Consider the following 11,218-nt stretch of genomic DNA (forward strand, 5'->3'; position numbering starts at 1 on the left):
GGCGTTGAACTCCACTTTGCAACTTGTTTCTGGCGCTGGACGCCAGAATTGGGCAGAGAACTAGCATTGAACGCCAGTTTGCGTCATCTAAACTTGAGCGAATTATGGACTATTATATATTGCTGGAAATCCCTGGATGTCTACTTTCCAACGCAATTGGAAGTGTGCCATTTCGAGTTCTGTAGCTCCAGAAAATCCACTTTGAGTGCATAAAAGTAACTAGATCCTACTAAAAACATACTAAAAACAATGCCAAAAAGCGTATAAATTATCCGCTCATCACAACACCAAACTTAAATTGTTGCTTGTCCCCAAGCAACTGAAAATCAAATAGGATAAAAAAGAAGAGAATATACTATAAATTCCAAACTATCAATGAAACATAGCTTCAATCAGATGAGTGGGACTTGTAGCTTTTTGCCTCTTGAATAGTTTTGGCATCTCACTTTATCCATTGAGGTTCTGAATGATTGGCATCTATAGGAACTCAGAGTTCAGATAGTGTTATTGATTCTCCTAGTTCAGTATGATGATTCTTGAACACATCTATTTTATGAGTCTTGGCCGTGGCCCTAAGCACTTTGTTTTCCAGTATTACCACCGGATACATAAATGCCACAGACACATAATTGGGTGAACCTTTTCAGATTGTGACTCAGCTTTGCTAAAGTCCCCAATTAGAGGTGTCCAGGGTTCTTAAGCACACTCTTTTTTTGCTTTGGACCTTGACTTTAACCGCTCAGTCTCAAGTTTTCACTTGACACCTACATGCCACAAGCACATGGTTAGGGACAGCTCGGTTTAGCCGCTTAGACCAGGATTTTATTCCTTTAGGCCCTCCTATCCACTGATGCTCAAAGCCTTGGGATCCTTTTTATTTTCCCTTGCCTTTTGGTTTTAAGGGTTATTGGCTTTTTGCTCTTGCCTCTTGGTTTTAAGAGCTTTTGGCTTTTTCTGCTTTTTTTTTTCTATTTTTTTTGCCTATTTCATTTTTTTCTGCAAGCTTTGTTCTTTGCGGCTTTTTCTTGCTTCAAGAATCATTTTTATGATTTTTCAGATTATCAAATAACATGTCTCCTAGTCATCATTCTTTCAAGAGCCAACATATTTAACATTCTTAAACAATAACTTCAAAAGACATATGCACTGTTCAAGCATTCATTCAGAAAACAAGAAGCATTGTCACCACATCAATATAATTAAACTAAGTTCAAGAATAAATTCGAAACTCATGTACTTCTTGTTCTTTTGAATTAAAACATTTTTCATTTAAGAGAGGTGATGGATTCATAGGACATTCATAACTTTAAGACAAAGTTACTAACTACTAATGATCATGTAATGAAGACACAAACACAGATAAGCACTTAACATAGAAAACAAAAAACAGAGAATGTAAGAACAAGGAATGAGTCCACCTTTGTGATGGTGGCGTTTTCTTCTTGAGGAACCAATTATGTCCTTGAGCTCTTCTATGTCTCTTCCTTGTCTTTGTTGCTCCTCCCTCATTGCTTTTTGATATTCTCTTATTTCATGAAGGATGATGGAGTGCTCTTGATGTTCCACCCTTAGTTGTCCCATATTGGAACTCAATTCTCCTAGGGAAGTGTTGATTTGCTCCCAATAGTTTTGTGGAGGAAAGTGCATTTGAGGCATCTCCGGGATCTCATGGTGATGAGCTTCATACACCTCTTGAGCTCCATGAATGGGCTCTCTTGCTTGCTCCATCTTTCTCTTAGTGATGGGCTTGTCCTCTTTAATGAGGATATCTCCCTCTATGTCAATCCCAGCCGAATTGCATAGGTGGCAAATGAGGTGAGGAAAGGCTAACCTTGCCATAGTGGAGGACTTATCAGCCACCTTGTAGAGTTCTTGAGGTATAATCTCATGAACTTCCACCTCTTCTCCAATCATGATGCTATGGATCATGATGGCCCGGTCTATAGTAACTTCAGACCGGTTGCTAGTGGGAATGATTGAGCATTGAATGAACTCCAACCATCCTCTAGCTGCAGGCTTAAGGTCCAGTCTTCTTAGTTGAACCGGTTTGCCTTTTGAGTCAATCTTCCATTGAGCTCCTTCTACACATATGTCCATGAGGACTTGGTCCAACCTTTGACCAAAGTTGACTCTCCTTGTGTAGGGGCGTGCGTTCTCTTCCATGTTTGGCAAGTTGAACGCCAACCTCACATTTTCCGGACTAAAATCTAAGTATTTCCCCCGAACCATTGTAACATAGTTCTTTGGATCCGGGTTCTTACTTTGATCATGGTTCTTGGTAATCCATGCATTGGCATAGAACTCTTGAACCATTAGGATGCCGACTTGTTGGATGGGATTTGTTTGAACTTCCCAACCTCGTCTTTGAATTTCATGTCGGATCTCCGGATACTCATTTCTTTTGAGTTTGAAAGGGACCTCGGGGATCACCTTCTTCTTGGCCACAACATCATAGAAGTGGTCTTGATGGGCTTTGGAGATGAACCTTTCCATCTCCCATGACTCGGAGGTGGAAGCTTTTGTCTTCCCTTTCCCATTTCTAGAGGATTCTCCGGTCTTAGGTGCCATCAATAGTAATGGAAAAACAAAAAGCTTATGCTTTTACCACACCAAACTTAGAATTTTGCTCGCCCTCGAGCAAGAGAAGAAAGAATAGATGAAGAAGAAGAAGAAAAAATGGAGGAGAGGGAGAAGGGGTTGTGTTTCGGCCAAGAAGAGAAGAGAGGGTTGTGTTGTGTGAAAATAAGGAAGAATGGAAGGCTTTATATAAGGGAGGGAGGGGGGTTAAGTTTCGGCCATATAGGGTGGGTTTGGGTTAGAAATTGATTTTGAATTTTGAAGGTAGGTGGAGTTTATGAGGTAGGTTTATGGGGAAGAGTGGATGGATGTGAGTGGTGAAGAGGTGATGGGGAAGAGGGATGGAGGTGATTGGTGAAGGGTTTTGGGGAAGAGTGTTTATGGGATTGTGTGAAAGAGAGTGGTGAGGGATGAGAAGAAGTGAGTGGAGGTAGGTGGGGATCCTGTGGGGTCCACAGATCCTGAGGTGTTCAAGGATTTACAACCATGCACCAAATTAGGCATGTAAAATGCCCTTGCACACAACTCTGGGCGTTCAGCGCCAGGTTGGTGCCCATTTTGGGCGTTCAACGCCCATTTGTTGCCCATTTCTGGCGTTGAACGCCAGAACCATGCTTGTTCTGGGCGTTCAGCGCCAGCTCCTCTCCAGGGTGCAATTCTGGCGTTCAGTGCTCAGATGATGCCCATTTTGGGCGTTCAGCGCCCAGATACTGCCCATTTTGGGCGTTCAGCGCCAAAACCATGCTCTGTTCTGGCGTTGAACGCCAGGCAGATGCTTCCTCCAGGGTGTGATTTTTCTTCTGCTGTTTTTGATTCCGTTTTCAATTTTTATATTTATTTTGTGACTCTACATGATCATGAACCTATAAAGACATATAACTAAGAAAAATATAGTTAGATAAATAAAAATTGGGTTGCCTCCCAACAAGCACTTCTTTAATGTCAATAGCTTGACAGTGGACTCTCATGGAGCCTCACAGATGTTCAGAGCATTGTTGAGACTCTCCAACACCAAACTTAGAGTTTGGATATGGGAGTTCAACACCAAACTTAGAGTTTGGTTGTGGCCTCCCAACACCAAACTTAGAGTTTGACTGTGGGGGCTTTGTTTGACTCTGCTTTGAGAGAAGCTTTTTATGCTTCCTCTCCATGGATGCAGAGAAAGATCCTTGAGTTGTAAACACAAGGTTGTCCTTATTCAATTGAAGGATTAATTCTCCTCTGTCCACATCAATCACAGCTCTTGCTGTGGCTAGGAAAGGTCTTCCTAGGATGATGGATTCATCCTCTTCCTTTCCAGTATCCAGGACTATGAAATCAGTAGGGATGTAAAGGCCTTCAACCTTTACTAACACGTCCTCTACTTGTCCATAAGCCTGTTTTCTTGAATTGTCTGCCATCTCTAATGAGATTTTAGTAGCTTGCACCCCATAGATTCCCAGTTTCTCTATTACAGAGAGGGGCATGAGGTTTATTCCTGAACCAAGGTCACACAGAGCCTTAAAGATCATGGTGCCTATGGTACAAGGTATTATGAACTTTTCAGGATCCTGTCTCTTCTGAGGCAATGTCAGTTGATCCAGATCACTTAGTTCATTGGTGAACAAGGGAGGTTCATCTTCCCAAGTTTCAATACCAAATAATTTGGCATTCAGCTTCATGATTGCACCAAGAAACTTGGCAGTTTGCTCTTTAGTAACATCCTCATTCTCTTCAGAAGAGGAATACTCATCAGAGCTCATGAATGGTATAAGGAGGTTCAATGGAATCTCTATGGTCTCTGGATGAGCCTCAGAGTCCTTTGGTTCCTCAGAGGGAAGCTCCTTATTGATCACTGGACATCCCAGGAGGTCTTCCTCCTTGGGATTCATGTCCTTTCCTTCCCTAACAGGTTCGGCCATGGTGCTTATGTCAATGGCCTTGCACTCTCCTTTTGGATTCTCTTCTGTATTGCTTGGAAGAGTACTAGGAGGGATTTCAGTGATCCTTTTACTCAGCTGGCCCACTTGTGCTTCCAAATTTCTAATGGAAGACCTTGTTTCATTCATGAAACTCACAGTGGCCTTATATAGATCAGAGACTAAATTTGCTAAATTAGAAGTATTTTGTTCAGAGTTTTCTGTCTGTTGCTGAGTGGATGATGGAAAAGGCTTGCTATTGCTAAACCTGTTTCTTCCACCATTATTAAAGCCTTGTTGAGGCTTTTGATCCTTCCATGAGAAATTTGGATGATTTCTCCATGATGGATTATAGGTGTTTCCATAAGGTTCACCTAAGTAATTCACCTCTACTATTGCAGGGTATTCAGGATCATAAGCTTCTTCTGCATAAGAAGCCTCTTGAGTACTGTTGGATGTAGCTTGCATTCCATTCAGACTCTGAGAAATCATATTGACTTGCTAAGTCAATATTTTGTTCTGAGCCAATATGGCATTCAGAGTATCAACTTCAAGAACTCCCTTCTTCATAGGCGTCCCATTACTCACAGGATTCCTCTCAGAAGTGTACATGAACTGGTTATTAGCAACCATGTCAATGAGTTCTTGAGCTTCTGCAGGCGTTTTCTTTAGGTGAATGGATCTACCTGCAGAAGTATCCAATGACATCTTTGATAACTCAGACAAACCATCATAGAATATATCCAGGATGGTCCATTCTGAAAGCATGTCAGAGGGACACTTTTTGGTCAACTGTTTGTATCTTTCCCAAGCTTCATAGAGGGATTCACCATCTTTTTGTTTAAAGGTTTGAACATCTACTCTAAGCTTGCTCAGCTTTTGAGGAGGAAAGAACTTGGCTAAGAAAGCCGTGACCAGCTTATCCCAAGAGTTCAGGCTATCTTTGGGTTGAGAGTCCAACCACACTCTAGCTCTGTCTCTTACAGCAAAAGGGAAAAGCTTGAGCCTGTAGACTTCAGGATCTACTCAATTAGTCTTAACAGTATCACATATCTGCAAGAATTCAGTTAAGAACTGAAAAGGATCTTCAGATGGAAGTCCATGAAACTTGCAGTTCTGCTACATCAGAGAAACTAGCTGAGGTTTCAGCTCAAAGTTGTTTGCTCCAATGGCAGGAATGGAGATGCTTCTTCCATGTAAATTGGAATTAGGTGCAGTAAAGTCACCAAGCATTCTCCTTGCATTATTGTTGTTAGGTTCAGCTGCCATCTCCTTTACTTGTTCGAAATTTTCAATAAGGTTGTCTCTGGATTGTTGTAATTTAGCTTCTCTTAGTTTTCTTTTCAGAGTCCTTTCAGGTTCTGGATCAGCTTCAACAAGAATGCCTTTTTCTTTGTCCCTGCTCATAAGAAAGAGAAGAGAAAAAGAAAAGAAGAAGAATCCTCTATGTCACAGTAAAGAGGTTCCTTATTGTTAGTAGAAGGAGAGAAGAGGAAAAATTCGAACACAGATAGAAGAGGGGGTTCGAATTTGGTGAGTGATATGAGGAAGAGATGTTAGTAAATGAATAAATAAATAGAATAAGATGAGAGAGGGAGAGGATTTTCGAAAATAATTTTTGAAAAAGAGTTAGTGATTTTCGAAAATAGTTTTTGAAAAAGGTTAGTGGTTTTTGAAAATTAAGATTTAAAAATTAAAATAATTAGTTAATTAAAAAGAAATTTTGAAAAAGAGGGAAGGGATTTTCGAAAATGAGAGAGAGAGAGTTAGTTAGGTAGTTTTGAAAAAGATAAGAAATAAACAAAAAGTTAGTTAGTTAGTTGAAACAAATTTTGAGAAGATAAGAAGTTAGGAAGTTAGAAAAGATATTTTGAAATCATATTTTTGAAAAAGATAAGATAAGAAGATATTTTTGAAAAGATATGATTGAAATTTGTTTTGAAAAAGATTTGATTTTTAAAATCACAATTAATGACTTGATTCACAAGAAATCACTAGATATGATTCTAGAACTTAAAGTTTCAATCTTTCTTAACAAGTAAGTAACAAACTTGAAATTTTTGAATCAAAACATTAATTGTTATTGTTATTTTCGAAAATTTGATATAAAAATAAGAAAAAGATTTTTGAAAAATATTTTTATAATTTTCAAAAATAACTAAGAAAAATGAAAAAGATTTGATTTTTGAAAAAGATTTTGAAAAAGATAAGATTTTTAAATTGAAAATTTGATTTGACTCATAAAAACAACTAGATTTTAAAAATTTTTGAAAAAGTCAAATCTAATTTTTGAAATTTTGAGAGAGAAGAAGGGAAAGATATTTTTTTTATTTTTGAATTTTTAGTGAAGAGAGAGAAGAAAAACAAGAAAAATGATGCAATGCATGCAAGTTATGGATCAAAACAATGAATGCATGCAAGAATGCTATGAATGTCAAGATGAACACCAAGAACACTATGAAGATCATGATGAACATCAAGAACACATTTTTGAAAAATTTTTAATGCAAAGAAAACATGCAAGACACCAAACTTAGAATTCTTTAATGCTTAGACACTAAGAATTCAAGAATGCATATGAAAAACACCATACAACACAAAACAAGAAAACATCAAGATCAAACAAGAAGACTTACCAAGAACAACTTGAAGATCATGAAGAACACCATGAATGCATGAATTTTCGAAAAGTGCAAAATGAATATGCAATTGACACCAAACTTATAACATGACTCAAGACTCAAACAAGAACACAAAAATATTTTTGATTTTTATGATTTTATAAATTTTTTTATATTTTTTCGAAAATTATTTGAAAAACAAAAATAAGGATTCCAAAATTTTTAATATGAATTCTAGGAATCTTATACTTTTTAGTCTAAAGCTCCAATCAAAGGGTCAGGCATGGCTTAATAGCCAGCCAAGCTTTAGTATGTAACTCAGACATGACACGCCTGACATATCCTATCCAGAAGGATTGGGCATGGCTCCATTGAGGTGATTAATTGAAGACCAATCCCAAAGCAGTTTGGGTATGGCTTTACAGCCAGATAGGCTTCAACATGCTTCATGAAACACTAGAATTCATTCTTAAAAATTCTGAAAAAAAATATTTTTTTGAAAACATTTATTTAAAAAAAAATTTTTTTTTCGAAAACAAAGGAGAAAATTTTGAAAACTTTTTGAAAATAAAACAAAAAGAAAATTACCTAATCTGAGCAATAAGATGAACCGTCAGTTGTCCAAACTCGAACAATTCCCGGCAACGGCGCCAAAAACTTGGTGCGCAGAAATTGTGATTACACTTTGATTATGTAAAATTCATCGCTCTTTCTTTCCCTGGTAATAGCGCCAAAAACATGATGCCAATACCATGGTTCACAACTTCGCACAACTAACCAGCAAGTGCACTGGGTCGTCCAAGTAATACCTTACGTTAGTAAGGGTCGAATCCCACGGAGATTGTTGGTATGAAGCAAGCTATGGTCACCTTGTAAATCTCAGTCAGGCGGATATAAAATAGTAATGGGGTTTTCAAAAATAATTAATAAAATAGTGATAGAAATACTTATGTAAATCATTGGTGAGAATTTCAGATAAGCGAATAGAGATGCTTTCGTTCCTCTAAACCTCTGCTTTCCTGCTATCTTCATCCAATCAGTCTTACTCCTTTCCATGGCTGGCTTTATGTAATGCATCACCATTGTCAATGGCTACTTTCGGTCTTCTCTCGGGAAAATGATCCAAATGCCCTGTCACGGCACGGCTATTCATCTGTCAGTTCCCGATCATGCTGGAATAGGATTCACCCTCCTTTTGCGTCTGTCACTACGGCCAGCACTCGCGAGTTTGAAGCTCGTCACAGTCATTCAATCATTGAATCCTACTCGGAATACCACAGACAAGGTTTAGACTTTCCGGATTCTCTTGAATGCCACCATCATTCTAGCTTACACCACGAAGATTCTGATTAAGAGATCTAAGAGATACTCATTCAATCTAATGTAGAACGGAAGTGGTTGTCAGGCACGCGTTCATAGGGAATGATGATGATTGTCACGTTCATCACATTCAGGTTGAAGTGCGAATGAATATCTTAGAAGCGAAATAAGATGAGTTGAATAGAAAATAGTAGTACTTTGCATTAATCATTGAGGAACAGCAGAGCTCCACACCTTAATCTATGGAGTGCAGAAACTCTATCGTTGGAAATACATAAGTGAAAGGTCCAGGCATGGCCGAGAGGCCAGCCTTCAAAACGTGATCAATAGTCTCTTAAGATGAAAAATGGATTAAAACTGAGACCAAAGATCTCTAATACAATAGTAAAAAGTCCTATTTATAATAAGCTAGCTACTAGGGTTTACAGAAGTAAGTAATTGATGCATAAATCCACTTCCGGGGCCCACTTGGTGTGTGCTTGGGCTGAGCTTGAGTGTTACATGTGTAGAGGTCATTCCTGGAGTTGAACGCCAGTTTTGGTGCCAGTTTGAGCGTTGAACTCCACTTTGCAACTTGTTTCTGGCGCTGGACGCCAGAATTGGGCAGAGAACTGGCGTTGAATGCCAGTTTGCATCGTCTAAACTTGGAAAAAGTATTGAATATTATACATTTCTGGAAAGCCCTGGATGTCTACTTTCCAACGCAATTGGAAGCGCGCCATTTCGAGTTCTGTAGCTCCAGAAAATCCACTTTGAGTGTAGGGAAGTCAGAATCCAACAGCATCAGTAGTCCTTCTTCAACCTCTGAATCTGATTTTTGCTCAAGTCCCTCAATTTCAGCCAGAAAATACCTGAAATCACAGAAAAATACACAAACTCATAGTAAAGTCCAGAAATGTGAATTTAACATAAAAACTAATGAAAACATCCCTAAAAGTAACTAGATCCTACTAAAAACATACTAAAAACAATGCCAAAAAGCGTATAAATTATCCGCTCATCATTCCTCCTATGGCAAGATGTGTGTTGGTGGATCACCGTTGTCAATGGCTACCATTCGTCCTCTCAGGGAAAATGGTCCAGGTGTGCTGTCACCGCACGGCTAATCATCTGTCGGTTCTCACTCATGCTGGAATAGGATCCATTGACCCTTTTGCGTCTGTCACTACGCCCAACCCTTGTGAGTTTGAAGCTCGTCACAGTCATTCATTCCCTGAATCCTACTCGGAATACCACAGACAAGGTTTAGACTTTCCAGATTCTCAAGAATGCTGCCAATGGATTCTAGCCTATACCACGAAGATTCTGATTAAGGAATCCAAGAGATACTCATTCAATCGAAGGTAGAACGGAGGTGGTTGTCAGGCACGCGTTCATAGGTTGAGAATGGTGATGAGTGTCACAGATCATCACATCCATCATATTGAAGTGCGAATGAACATCTTAGATAGAAACAAGCGTGTTTGAATAGAAAACAGAACTAATTGCATTAATTCTTCGGGACACAGCAGAGCTCCTCACCCCCAACAATGGAGTTTAGAGACTCATGCCGTCAAAGAGTACAAAGTTCAGATCTAAAAATGTCATGAGATACAAAATAAATCTCTAAAAGTTGTTTAAATACTAAACTAGTAACCTAGGTTTACAGAAAATGAGTAAACTAAGATAGATAGTGCAGAAATCCACTTCTGGGGCCCACTTGGTGTGTGCTGGGGCTGAGACTTGAGCTTTACACGTGCCTAGGCTATTTCCAGAGTTAAACGCCAGGTTGTAACCTGTTTCTGGCATTTAACTCTAACTTGTAACATGTTTCTGGCGTTTATCGCCAGAATGCAACATGAAACTGGCGTTGAACGCCAGTTTATGTCGTTTATCCTTGAGCAAAGTATGGACTATTATATATTGCTGGAAATCCCTGGATGTCTACTTTCCAACGCAATTGAGAGCGCGCCATTTGGACTCATGTAGCTCCAAAAAATCCATTTTGAGTGCAGGGAGGTCAGAATCCAACAGCATCAGCAGTCCTTTTTCAGCCTAAATCAGATTTTTTGCTCAGCTCCCTCAATTTCAGCCAGAAATTACCTGAAATCACAGAAAAATACACAAACTCATAGTAAAGTCCAGAAATGTAATTTTTATTTAAAAACTAATAAAAAATATAATAAAAAGTGACTAAAACATATTAAAAACTACCTAAAAACAATGCCAAAAAGTGTATAAATTATCCGCTCATCACCACTCCCAAGTATCGACGCTCTGGTAGATGCCTCCTCCGGATATAAATACCTCTCATTTATGGACGCATACTCGGGATACAACCAAATCCCAATGTATCCACCCGACCAAGAAAAAACTTCATTCTTAACCCCAAAAGCAAACTACTGCTACATTGTCATGCCTTTTGGTCTCAAAAACGCGGGAGCTACTTATCAGAGATTAATGAACAAAATCTTTACCTATCAAATCGGAAAAATCATGGAAGTCTATGTGGACGACATGTTAATAAAGACACAAACTGAGGAGATGCTATTGTCCGACCTGACTCAGGTGTTCGACACTATAAGAAAGGATGGCATGTGACTCAATCCTGCAAAATGCACCTTCACAGTAGAAGCTGGCAAATTCTTGGGTTTTATGCTCACACAAAGAGGAATAAAGGTAAATCCAGATAAATGCCGGGGGCCATACTCGACATGAAGAGCCCGACTTCTGTCAAAGAAGTACAGCAACTCAACGGGAGGCTGGCAGCGTTGTCCAGATTTCTAGTTGGATCGGCAATAAGATCTCTCTCCTTCTACACTA

The 11,218-nt window shown here is 39.0% G+C and overlaps 1 non-coding gene across 1 annotated transcript; it reads left to right on the top strand.

Moving 5' to 3' along the window:
- Window positions 1-5,237: 5,237 nt before the first annotated feature.
- Window positions 5,238-5,345, top strand: LOC148552724 (small nucleolar RNA R71). Its single transcript, XR_015892990.1, has one exon. It is a non-coding gene; the product is annotated as a small nucleolar RNA R71 (small nucleolar RNA).
- Window positions 5,346-11,218: the final 5,873 nt, after the last annotated feature.

Source organism: Arachis ipaensis, chromosome B7 (genome assembly GCF_059453495.1).
Source record: "Arachis ipaensis isolate K30076 ecotype BB chromosome B7, ASM5945349v1, whole genome shotgun sequence".
In the NCBI taxonomy this organism is placed as follows: Eukaryota; Viridiplantae; Streptophyta; class Magnoliopsida; order Fabales; family Fabaceae; genus Arachis; species Arachis ipaensis.